The sequence below is a fragment of the Mobula hypostoma genome, chromosome 6 (genome assembly GCF_963921235.1).
Source record: "Mobula hypostoma chromosome 6, sMobHyp1.1, whole genome shotgun sequence".
Classification (NCBI taxonomy): Eukaryota; Metazoa; Chordata; class Chondrichthyes; order Myliobatiformes; family Myliobatidae; genus Mobula; species Mobula hypostoma.
In genome coordinates, this window is record NC_086102.1 from 59,853,380 (window position 1) to 59,866,043 (window position 12,664).

General features: G+C 42.3%; 1 long non-coding RNA gene across 1 annotated transcript in view; it reads left to right on the plus strand.

The window, feature by feature from the left end:
* Nucleotides 1–729: 729 nt before the first annotated feature.
* Nucleotides 730–12,664, plus strand: part of LOC134347552 (uncharacterized) — a 126,710-nt gene continuing 114,775 nt past the window's right edge. The window contains exon 1 of the long non-coding RNA XR_010018186.1: nt 730–823. This is a non-coding gene — a long non-coding RNA (uncharacterized LOC134347552). The remainder of the gene's footprint in view (nt 824–12,664) is intronic.

Sequence of the window (12,664 nt, forward strand, 5' to 3'; positions counted from 1 at the left end):
CTTCAAAAATTGAAGTACTGAGTACAGGAGTTAGACAAATATTTTACAGTTGTTTAAGATGTTGGTGAAGCAAAATTTTGAGTACAGCATGTAGTTCTGGTCACCGACCAATGTGAAAGATAACAGTAAGATTGGAAGAGCACAGAGAAAATTTAAAAGGATGTTGCTTTGGACTTTGAAGGCTTTGAAGGCATATGGCATGTTTGCCTTCATTGCTCCAGATTCTGGCATTTATGGACTTGATGTTATTGGGAAATGTTGAATAGGTTAGGACTTTTTGCCCCTTGAGAATAGTGAATGAGCAGAAATTTGACAGAGATATACAAAATTATGAGGGTATAGATGGGGTAAATGCAAGCAGTTTTTTTCCACTGAGATTGAGTGAGGATAGAACTAGAGAACATAAGTTAAGGGTGAAAGATGGAATATTTAAGGGGAACCTGAGAGCCACTTCTTCACACAAAGTGTGGCCTGAGTCTGGAATCTGCCACGATGGCACTGGGCCACAGTTTCTATTAAGGGCATTGCTCAGAATTTTTTTTTTAGTTCATAGGGAAGGTTTTGAGGACGGAGAGGGGCAATAGTGGTCAGGATAGGCTTTAGAAACAAGGATGTGGTGGAGTTAGAGGTCAGGCCTCCAATCTGTGCTCTATGTTTGAATTCCAGTGACTTGGACAGCTGATGAGGCACATTGAGAGTCCAGGCTTCCACACACCACACGAGCCAGCAAAGTGGATGGGGGATCTATGGATTTATGGATGTTGGTCCATCTCAGGTCGTGAGCTCAGGATCAGAAACCCATGTGAGCAGGAGACACAAGGAGGTATGAACGCCAGTCTGTCAGCGATGTCTAGAATTCGAGCCTGGAGTTTGGGACTTCATCATTGGCTAGTCTACCGATCATTGCGGGTATGCTGTGTCGGCACTGGAACATCTGGCAGCACTGGTGGACTGGCCCCCAGCATACCATTCGGTGTGTTGGTTGTTAACACAAATGATGCATTTCATTCTATCTTTCCATGTACATACAGGCCATAAGTAAATCTGAATCCGAGTCCGAATGAGCTGCTAGTGGAAGAGGTGGGTGCCGGTTCGATTGCAATGTTTAAGAGAGTTTGAAAAGTACATTAGTGGGAAGGATATGGAGGGCTATGGGTCAGGTATGGGTCAGTGGCACTAGGCAGAATAACAGTTTGGCACAGACTAGATGGACAAAAGGGCCTTTTACTGTGCTGTGGTGATCTATGACCCTGTGAACTCTATGATCTATATCTTGCTGAATCCTTTGGCAATCTTCTATGCAATTCACATTGCCACCAATCTTTGTGTCATAGAGTATTACAGCACAGAAACTGGCCTTTTGGCCCATCTGTCAATCCTGACCTGTTCTTTCTTCCTAGTCACATCTACATGCACCCGACCATATCTCTCCAAACACCTCCCATCCATGTAACCATTAAAATTTCTCTTTAATGTCACAATTAAATCCCTATCGACCACTTCTGCTGGCAGCTCATCCCACTTGTGCACCATCCTCTGGGTGAAAAGGTTTCCTCTCAGATTGCCCTTAAAATTTCCCCTTAGCCTAAGCCTATGATCTCTAGTTTGAGTCTCACCCAACCTGAGAGAAAAAGGCATGCATGCATTCACACTATCTGTACTCCTTATAGTCTTGTATACATCTACAAGATCTCCCCTCATTCTCCTGCACTCCAGGGAATACAATCACCTGTAAATCTATTCACCCACCATAGCACATTTCCTTGCAAATTATTTATGTATTTGACAGACAACAGAGCTCCTGGAACAAATGCCTGTGGAACACCACCACTCACAGCCCTTCAGGCAGTATAACATCCATCCATCACTACACTCTGTCTTCTGTAGGCAAACTAATTTTGGATCCAAATGGTCGAGTCACCATGGATCCAATGTTTCCTAATTCTTTGGATGAGCTTATGTGCATCTTTGTCTTAAATTGAGAGTGAACAATCTTCAATTGGCTATGCTAAATGTTTCCATTTTATTACCTTTTAATCCCCTCTGTTCTGCATCTTTAGAGTTTTTGTGATGATTTCTAAAGTTCCAGACGAGTTCATAATTTTTAAGTGACAGACTTGTAAGATCACTAAAATTGTTTATGTAATCAAGCAAAATTTGGGAGAATGTTTTATTGAGTAACAACTATCGTTCTTCAGAAGGTGAATAAAATAACTGCATGTTCAGAGGAATTTGGGAGTCCTTGACACAAAGTATGGCCAGTTCAAATGCTGGGCACAAAGGAATTATAAACAACACACATAAAAGTTGCTGGTGAGCACAGCAGGCCAGGCAGCACCTCTTCCTAGAGATGCTGCCTGGCCTGCTGCGTTCACCAGCAACTTTTATGTGTGTTGCTTGAATTTCCAGCATCTGCAGAATTCCTGTTGTTTAAGGAATTATAAATGTTGGTTTGCTTTATAAAGGAGATAACGCATAAGAGCCACATTGGACATTGACCAATATGCTTACCAACAGAACCACTGTACAACAGATGCCGTTGCATCTGTCACGCACTTGGCACTGACACACCTGGAAAATAAGGACACTTGCAGCATGTTAGAATGCTGTTGTTAGCTTTCAGTTTGGTATTCAACATGATTGTTCACCAAGGACTGTGGGACAAACTGTTATTCCTTAGTCTAAATACCCCTGTGCAACTGGGTGTTGGACTTCCTAACGAACAGACCTCCGATAATCAGGATGCACAACTGCTCCTCCCTCACCAACAATCTCAACACAGGTACCCCCCCTCCCAGGGCTGTGTGCCAAGCCCACTGCTGTACACTCTGCTCACATACGACTGCAGGATCGAACGCCCAAGTAATCACATTTTCAATTTCACCGGTGACATGACAGTGGTGGGGCTCATCACGAATAACAATGAGATGGTCTAAAGAGATGAAGTGGAAGAGTTCGAGGCTTGGTGCCAGGCAAATAATACCTTTAGAAATCGGATGAGAGAAGGGAAGAAGCTGTTTCTGAATCACTGAAAGTGTGCCTTCGGCTTCTGTACCTCCTTCCTGACAGTAACAATAAGAAGAGGGCATGTCCTGGGTGCTGGAGGTCCTTAATGATGGATACCACCTTCCTAAGGCTCCACTCCTTGAAGAAGTCTTGCATACTACGAAGCCTTGTACTCATGATGGAGCTGACTAATCTTACAAATCTCTGCAACTTACTTCGGTCCTGTGCAGTAGCCCCCCACCCCCCATACCAGATTGTGACGCAGCCCGTTAGAATTTTCTTCACGGTGCATTTGTAGAAGTTTTCAAGTATTTAAATTGTCAAACCAAATCCCAAACTCCTAATAAAATATAGCCACTGTCTCGCCTTCTTTACAGCTGCATTAATATGTTGCATCCAGGTAGGTCCTCAGAGATATCGACACACAGGAACTTGAAATTGCTTGCCCTCTACACCTTCTGATCCCTCTATGAGGATTAGTTTGTGTTTCCTCATCTTACCCTTTCTGAAGTCCACAATCAGCTTTTTGGTCTTGCTGATGTTGAGTGCCAGGTAGTTGCTGCGACACCACTCAACCAGCCGGTATATCTCACTCCTGTATGCTCACCAACATACAGCCTGAAGGGAGCTCAACTATACACATCCATACTTACTTCATTCTCTTTCAATATTTTTATTAGTTTCTACATAGAAGAATACAGAGTACAAGAAAGTGTGCTCTGTACACTTAAAGGTCATTACATAAAGGTCAAAAGAAAACAGCTACTGATTACATTATATCCATTCATGATAACGATCTCATTACCCCGTATTGATGTAGATTTGTCAAAGTTATATTGAAATATACTAATTTATTACAAAAAAAGAACCTAACCCCTACCAAGACTGAAGCTGTTTATTAAGGAGAAAAAAAAAGTAAAATACCTTCTCGTATAATAAAGGTTAATAATAGCCAACATCTAAATTTAAACAATGAATTGAGAGTTTTGAAAGTTTTGAAAATAATTCAGAAAGGGTCCCCAAAATGTTCGAAACTTGACGAGATTCAGAAGTTGAACAATGAATCTTCTCTAAATCTAAGCATGACATAACATCGCATAACCATTGAGCAGGAGTAGGAGGAGAAACATCTTTCCATTTAAACAAAAGCACCCTCCTAGCTATAAGAGAGCTAAAGGCCAAAATATGTAAATCGGATGTCTTCAACTTAATAATCTTGTCCTGCAACAATACCGAATAGGGCTGTCAGAGGATTAGGCTTAAAATTGACTTTGAAAAGAAAAGAAAAAGTTTGAAAAACTTCCTTCCAATATTTTTTAAGACATGGACAAGTCCAAAGCATATGAATTAATGAAGCTTCTCCATTAGTGCATCTGTCACAGTAGGGAGATACATCCAAATAAAAACGAGATAAAAGATGTGGCAGTCTTGGGGGAACTCCCCTCTTCCACAGAGTAACATCTGCCAGAAGTGCATGCAACTGGGCGATCTGGAAGACAGTGTAAGGAATCTTGAGCAGCAGCTGGATGACCTTCGACTCATGAGGGAGAATGAGACAGTCATAGATGAGAGCTCTGCGAGGCAGTCACACCAAGGCTGCCGGAAGCAGGTCGTTGGGTGACAGTCAGAGGGGGGAAAGCGAAGGTGAGTAGACAGGCAGTGCAGAGCACCCCTGTAGCCATTCCCCTGAATAATAAGTTTACCATCCTGGATAAAGTTGGCGGGAACAACCGACCAGGGCTGAGCCATGGTGGCAGGGCCGCCAGCAATGAGTCTGACCCTGTGGTACAGAATGGTGGGACAGAGAAGAGGAGAGCTGTCGTCATTGGGGACTCTATAGTCAGGGGAGCAGACAGGAGATATTGTGGGCGTGAGAAGGACACCCGCATGGTTTGTTGCCTCTCGGGTGCCAGGGTCCAGGATGTCTCTGACTGGGTGCATGACATCCTGGTACGAGAGGGAAAGCAACCAGAAGTTGTGATACATGTTGGCACCAATGACATAGTCAGGAAGAGGGATGAGGTCCTGAAGTGTGAGTTTCTGGAACTAGGCAGAAGGCTGAAGAACAGGACCTCAAGGGTGGCGTTCTCAGGATTGCTGCCAGTGCTACGTGACAGTGATGGTAAGAATTGGAGGAGATGGCAGTTGAATGCATGGCTGAGGAGTTGGTGCAGGGAGCAGGGTTTTAGATTTTTGGATCACTGGGATCTCTTCTGGGGAAGGTGGGACCTGTACAGATTGGATGGGTTGCACCTGAACTCGAGGGGGAGCAATATCCTTGCAGGTAGGTTTGCTAGCATGGTTTGGGAGGGTTTAAACTAATTTGCAAGGGGGAAGGGACTCGGAGCAAAAGAGCAGTGAAAGAAGTACATGGAGTAAAGCCAGATCTAACATATAGAGAAGCTTTGAGGAAAGAGAAGCAGAATAAACGGTGTAAAGTTAGGAAGGTAGAAGGGCTAAAGTGTGTGTACTTCAATGCAAGAAGCATCAGGAACAAAGGTGATGAACAGAGAGCTTGGATACATACATGGAATTATGATGTAGTGGCCATTACAGAGACTTGGCTGGTACCAGGGCAGGAATGGATCCTCAATATTCCTGGACTTCAGTGCTTTAAAAGGGATAGAGAGGAGGGAAAAAGGGGAGGAGGGGTGGCATTACTGGTCAGGGATACTATTACAGCTACAGAAAGGGTGAGTAATGTAGCAGGATCCTCTTTTGAGTCAGAATGGGTGGAAGTCAGGAACTGGAAGGGAGAAGTTACTCTATTGGGAGTATTCTATAGGCCCCTTAGTAGCAGTAGAGATACCGAGGAGCAGATTGGGAGGCTGATTTTGGAAAGGTGCAAAAATAACAGGGTTGTTATCATGGGTGACTTTTACTTCCCTAACATTTATTGACACCTGATTAGTTCCAAGGGTTTAGATGGGGCAGAGTTTGTTAAGTGTGTCCAGGACGGATTCCTGTCACAGTATGTTGACAGGCCGATTAGGGGGAATGCCATACTAGATCTAGTACTAGGTAATGAACTGGGTCAGGTCACAGATCTCTCAGTGGGTGAGCATCTGGGGGACAGTGACTACCACTCCCTGGCCTTTGTATTATCATAGAAAAGGATAGAATCAGAGAGGACAGGAAAATTTTTAATTGGGGACGGGCAAATTATGAGGCTATAAGGCTAGAACTTGCGGATGTGAATAGGAACGATGCTTTTGCAGGGAAATGTACTGTGAACATGTGGTCGATATTTAGGGATCTCTTGTAGGATGTTAGGGACAAATTTGTCCCGGTAAGGAAGATAAAAAATGGTGGGTTAAGGAACCATGAGGTGGAAAATCTAGTCAGGTGGAAGAAGGCAACTTACATGAGGTTTAGGAAGCAAGGATCAGATGGGTCTATTGAGGAATATAAGGTAGCAAGAAAGGAGCTTAAGAAGGGGCTGATAAGAGCAAGAAGGGGGCATGAGAAGGTCTTGACGAGTTGGGTAAAGGAAAACCCCAAGAGATTCTTCAATTACGTGAAGAACAAAAGGATGACAGGAGTGAAGGTAGGACCGATTAGAGATAAAGGTGGGAAGATGTGCCTGGAGGCTGTGGAGGTGAGCAAGGTCCTCAATGAATACTTCTCTTCGGTATTCACCAATGAGAGGGAACTTGATGACAGTGAGGATAATATGAGTGAGGTTGATGTTCTGGAGTATGTTGATATTAAGGGAGAGGAGGTGTTGGCGTTGTTAAAATGCATTAGGACAGATAAGTCCCTGTGGCCTGACGGAATATTCCCCAGACTGCTCCACAAGGCAAGGGAAGAGATTGCTGAGCCACTGGCTAGGATCTTTATGTCCTCGTTGTCCACGGGAATGGTACTGGAGGATTGGAGGGAGGCGAAAGTTGTCCCCTTGTTCAAAAAAGCTAGTAAGGCTAGACCAGTGAGCCTTACATCTGTGGTGGAAAAGCTGTTGGAAAAGATTCTTAGAGATAGGATCCATGGGCATTTAGAGAACCATGGTCTGATCAGGGACAGTCAGCATGGGTTTGTGAAGGAAAGATCGTGTCTAACAAGCCTGATAGAGTTCTTTGAGGAGGAGACCAGGCATATAGATGAGGGTAGTGCAGTGGATGTGATCTATATGGATTTTAGTCAGGCATTTGACAAGGTTCCACATGGTAAGTTTATTCAGAAAGTCAGAAGGCATGGGATCCAGGGAAGTTTGGCCAGGTGGATTCAGAAATGGTTTGCCTGCAGAAGGCAGAGGGTCATGGTTTAGAGAGTACATTCAGATTGGAGGGTTGTGACTAATGGTGTCCCACAAGGATCTGTTCTGGGACCTCTACTTTTCGTGATTTTTATTAACGACCTGGATGTGGGGGTAGAAGAGTGGGTTCGCAAGTTTGCAGATGGCACAAAGGCTGGTGGTGTTGCAGATCGTGTAGAGGATTGTTGAAGATTGCAGAGAGTCATTGATAGGTTGCAGAAGTGGGCTGAGAGGTGGCAGATGGGGAGTTCAACCCGGAGAAGTGTCAGGTGGTACACTTTGGAAGGACAAACTCCAAGGAAGAGTACAAAGTAAATGGCAGGATACTTGGTAGTGTGGAGGAGCAGAGGGATCTCGAGGTATATGTCCACAGATCTCTGCAAGTTGCCTCACAGGTACAGAGGAGATTACCAGGATGCTGCCTGGTTTAGAGAGTATGGATTATGATCAGAGATTAAGGGAGCTAGGGCTTTACTCTTTGGAGAGGAGGAGGATGAGAGGATACATGATCGATGTATACAAGATATTAAGAGGAATAAGTAGAGTGGATAGCCAGCGCCTCTTCCCTGGGGCACCAGTGCTCAATACAAGGGGACATGGCTTTAAGATAAGGGGTGGGAAGTTCAAGGGGGATATTAGGGGAAGGTTTTTTACTCAGAGAGTGGTTGGTACCTGGAATACACTGCCTGAGTCAGTGGTGGAGGCAGATACACAAATGAAATTTAAGAGACTACTAGACAGGTATATGGAGGAAATTAAGTTGGAGGGTTATATGGGAGGCAGGGTTTGAGAGTGGACACAACAATGTGGGCCGAAGGGCCTGTACTCTGCTGTAGTATTCTATGTTCTATGTTCAATAGAAAGTCGGCATCTACAAACTATGGACAACTCCCCAAAAAACCTGGTGATCGCTCCAATTAGTTTCAAGGTTATTTATATTCCAATCTAGACTAAACAAGATCCAAACAAGAGATTCAATTTTCATATATCAAAAATACAGTATTAAAAAATATGAAAGGAAATTAGTTACAATGGTTTACCAGAAGTAAAAGATACAATTATTCATACAGATAGACATTGAACATTATTCTTATATCTTCATGGAAAAACAGACTAAGCAATTAGCCTTCAAATTAAAAAAAAACTTTGTGCTTCAGGTTTCAAACGAAACCATTCGAAGGATCCATCTTTAATGAGATTCTCAGTCAAACTGGGTAGCCAAGGGACGGGTTAAAACCCTTGTTAAAAAAATTCCAACTGAGCTTGTTTAAATTTAGCACATTCCTGCATAACCTCAAGCGAATAATCTTCAAGAATCTTAATATTCCACCCTATAACCAACCATGCCCCTTCGACGGGATTTGCAAATCAAAAGTTTCTCATTTAATCTTGTATCTTCATGTAAGAAGAAACTAAACAGTTAGCCTTTGGATTTAACCTTCGGATTTTAAAAACTTTAGTGCTTCAACAGCCAAGCGGAACCATTCGAAAGAACCATTTTTAATTGTGATTCTGAGTTGGGCTGGGTAGTGAAGGGAAGGCTTGAAACCCACATTAAAAAGCTCGGACCTAACTTCCTTGAATTTAACACTTTCCTGCATAACCTCAGGCAAATAATCTTCAACAATTCTAATCTTGCGACCATTATAGTCAATCATGCCCCTTCGACAAGATTCACGAATTAAGAGTTCCTCTGTTTTAAATTCCTGAAAACAGGTTATTACTGATCTTGGTCTCTGAGCTTTAGGAGGTCTAAACGCAGGAGATCTGTAAACTCGATCGATCATAGGCACAGACTTCAAAATCTCCGGAAATAATTCTTGCAAAAAGTTTGCAAAAGTCTCCATAGGATGGTTACCTTCGATTAATTCCTTGAGACCCAGAACCCATAGGTTATTCCTTCTACTTCTATTTTCTAGGTCGATAATCTTCTGTCTTAACTTTTTGTTGGACTTCAATTGCTTTTCAGAAAGCTTCTGCAATTCATCCACTTCCTTTTCCAGAGCCAACAAATTTTCCTCATTATCTTTAATACATTTATCCTGTTCATTAAGAGTTTGTTGAATAGAGTCCAATTTACCATCTATTTGTTTAAATTCAGTGCTGAATTGTTGAAACTTCTCAGAGGCATCTCATGTGTGACTTTGCAGCAATTCCATAATAGAATCCAAAGAGGCAGGAAAATCATCCTTTGTAGGACCTCTGGCACTCCTTCCAGCCATAATGAAAGAATATCACACTTAAAAATGAAGTTTCAAGACAGGTTGGAAATAGTAAGATAATCAAAGGTGGATCAACGGCAGATTGCTGTTACTCCATCAGCCAGCACCAGGAAATCTCACTTCATTCTACAGATGTGCAGTGGAGAGCATCCTAACAAGCTGCACTACTGCTTGGCATGGAAACCCTACTGCGGCGGACAAGGCGGTTAGTCAGAACTGCCCAACGCATCACAGGCACCAGCCTACCCACCATCAAGAACATATGTACAGAAAGGTGCCTGTAAAGGGCCAGTAACATTGTGAAGGATTCCACCCACCCTGCTTATGGACTCGTCGTCCCACTCCCATCAGGGAGGAAGCTACATAGCATCCATACCGGGAATACCAGACTTAAAAAGTTACTTTCCCCAACCAGTAAGGCTCATCAACACCTCCATGAACAAACACACCCCTCCATGTTCCCAACCACCTCTACTTTATTATTTCCTGTTTGTCACCTTACATACAGACACTCTGGTGCCTACTGTCACTGTATGATCAACCTAGGTATATAAGCTATCTTATGTAATTATATTTATTGTGTTTTTTAATTATTATTGTTGTGTTCTTTGGGGGGGTGGGTAGGGCGGTTTGTCCTATATCAGATCCAGAGCAGCAATTATTTTGTTCTCCTTTACATTTATGTGCAGTAAATGACGTTACATGCTCTTGAATCTTGAAAGTAGGCCCCTTTATTCTATAGTTTAAATAATAATGTTATGAAAGGGTAACAAGTGAGAGACTTATCCTTTTAGCTGAACGATTTAGAACCATCCGCAAGGGATAACAGGCCAGGCCGGCAGAACAACTGGTAATTTCTTCTCGAAAAATATTGTAAATCTTTGAAAGGCAGTATCACATGAAATTGTGGATGTTCAAACCGTTGTAACCAATTGTGAGATTGTTTCCCCTTATGAGGGAACCAAGAACCAGGGGATTAAGAAAAGAGTGATACCTGCAAAAGGTGGAGATAAAGGAGAATTTCTTCTTTCAGAGAGTGATGAATCTATTAAATTCTCCACCGCAAAGAGGCTATGGACACTGATTTCATGGATGAGGTCAATAGATTTGTGGTTAATGGGGCAATTCAAGGGCTAGGGGAATCAGGCAGAAAAGGTAAGGTCATACATGAAAGAAAGTACATTTTGCATTAATCTTGGGTTTGCCTACAATTATGCGGGTTAGATTTTGCTCACATTGCTGGGAAGTCCATAAAATAGAGATGTGGGCAAATTTCCACAGACTGCAGACACTGGGAATGCCGAGGAATGCATTTGGAGTGACTCGTGATTTATTAAGCTATGGAAATTGTGCAACAAAGAGACAACTGGCAGATTTAAATAGATAGATAGATAGATAGAAAAACTTACGAAGTTAGGAAAAACTTCTTCACACAGAGAGTGGTGAATCTGTGGAATTCTCTGCCACAGGAAACAGTTGAGGCCAGTTCATTGGCTATATTTAAGAGGGAGTTAGATATGGCCCTTGTGGCTACGGGGATCAGGGGGTATGGAGGGAAGGCTGGTGCAGGGTTCTGAGTTGGATGATCAGCCATGATCATAATAAATGGCGGTGCAGGCTCGAAGGGCCGAATGGCCTACTCCTGCACCTATTTTCTATGTTTCTATGTTTCTATAGACATACTTTATTGATCCCCAGGGAAGCTGGGTTTCGTTACAGTTGCACCAACCAATAGAGTATAAATATAGCAACATAAAACCATAAATAATTAAATAATAATAAACCCATAAATAATTAAATAATAATAAACCCATAAATAATTAAATATGTAAATTATGCCAGGAAATAAGTCCAGGACCAGCCTATTGGCTCAGGGTGTCTGACTCTCCAAGGAAGGAGTTGTAAAGTTTGATGGCCACAGGCAGGAATGACTTCCTATGACACTCTGTATTGCATCTCAGTGGAATGAGTCTCTGACTGAATGTACTCCTGTGCCCAACTAGTATATTATGTAGTGGATGGGAGACATTGTCCAAGATGGCATGCAACTTAGACAGCATCCTCTTTTCAGACACCACCGTGAGAGAGTCCAGTTCCATCCCCACAACATCACTGACCTTACGAATGAGTTTGTTGATTCTGTTGGTGTCTGCTACCCTCAGCCTGCTGCCCCAGCATACAACAGTAAACATGATAGCACTGGCCACCACAGACTCATAGAACATCCTCAGCATCGTCCGACAGATGTTAAAGGACCTCAAGTCTCCTCAGGAAATAGAGACGGCTCTGACCCTTCTTGTAGACAGCCTCAGTGTTCTTTGACCAGTCCAGTTTATTGTCAATTCGTATCCCCAGGTATTTGTAATTATTATTACAAGGTCCATACCTATACCCATGTGTGGGGAACTTCCTGGTCTGTGTTAGGAATCCTGTCACGATGTTGTGAGAAGACAAGTTGGATTTCCTGCCAAATAAGTGTTCCATAAGTTGTTTCTAGGCATCAGTAAGGGATGAGACTATGTTAAGGCCACTGAACGAGATCCAAGAGACGATAATTACTTTGTAAAAAATTATTGTAGTTGACTTAAGGAGCTGAAGGTAAATGAATACAAAATTCTTCTTCAGTTGCAAAAGAGTCCTATAAAATCTGTTCTGAGGAGCTTAGAAATTTACTTAAACTCAATATAGATGTATTGGAGGAACAGACCATTATTCTGAATATGCTAATAACTCCAGCTCTATTATCTGGAGCAATACTGGTGTCATGCTGCAGAGATGCTTGGATATTCTGCTATATTATCCTTTCAACTGTGGAGCAAGATTCCAAGTTTAAAACTCCCCGTAGCTACAGAAAGCCCTAAATTGAAAATTGATCATAAAGTACATAATAAATTTATTTATAGCTCATCTTGAAATACTTGCCTACATTCAATGGGGCACAGGATTTGTGTTTTTACGTTGAGGGCATTTTTTGTTTTGAATTTTAGACTCAAATTTAAATTAGTCAAGAAAAACTAACAGTGAAGCTTTTAAAATACATATTTTGATCAGTATAAAACTACATACAGCAGTGTTCATATGTAACATGGGAAGGTTGAGATTTAATATTCATCTGTACTTGTTTATAGTAAATTACCTATCATATGCCAATCCCTGCCTGAGGCACAGAATAACAGTCCAC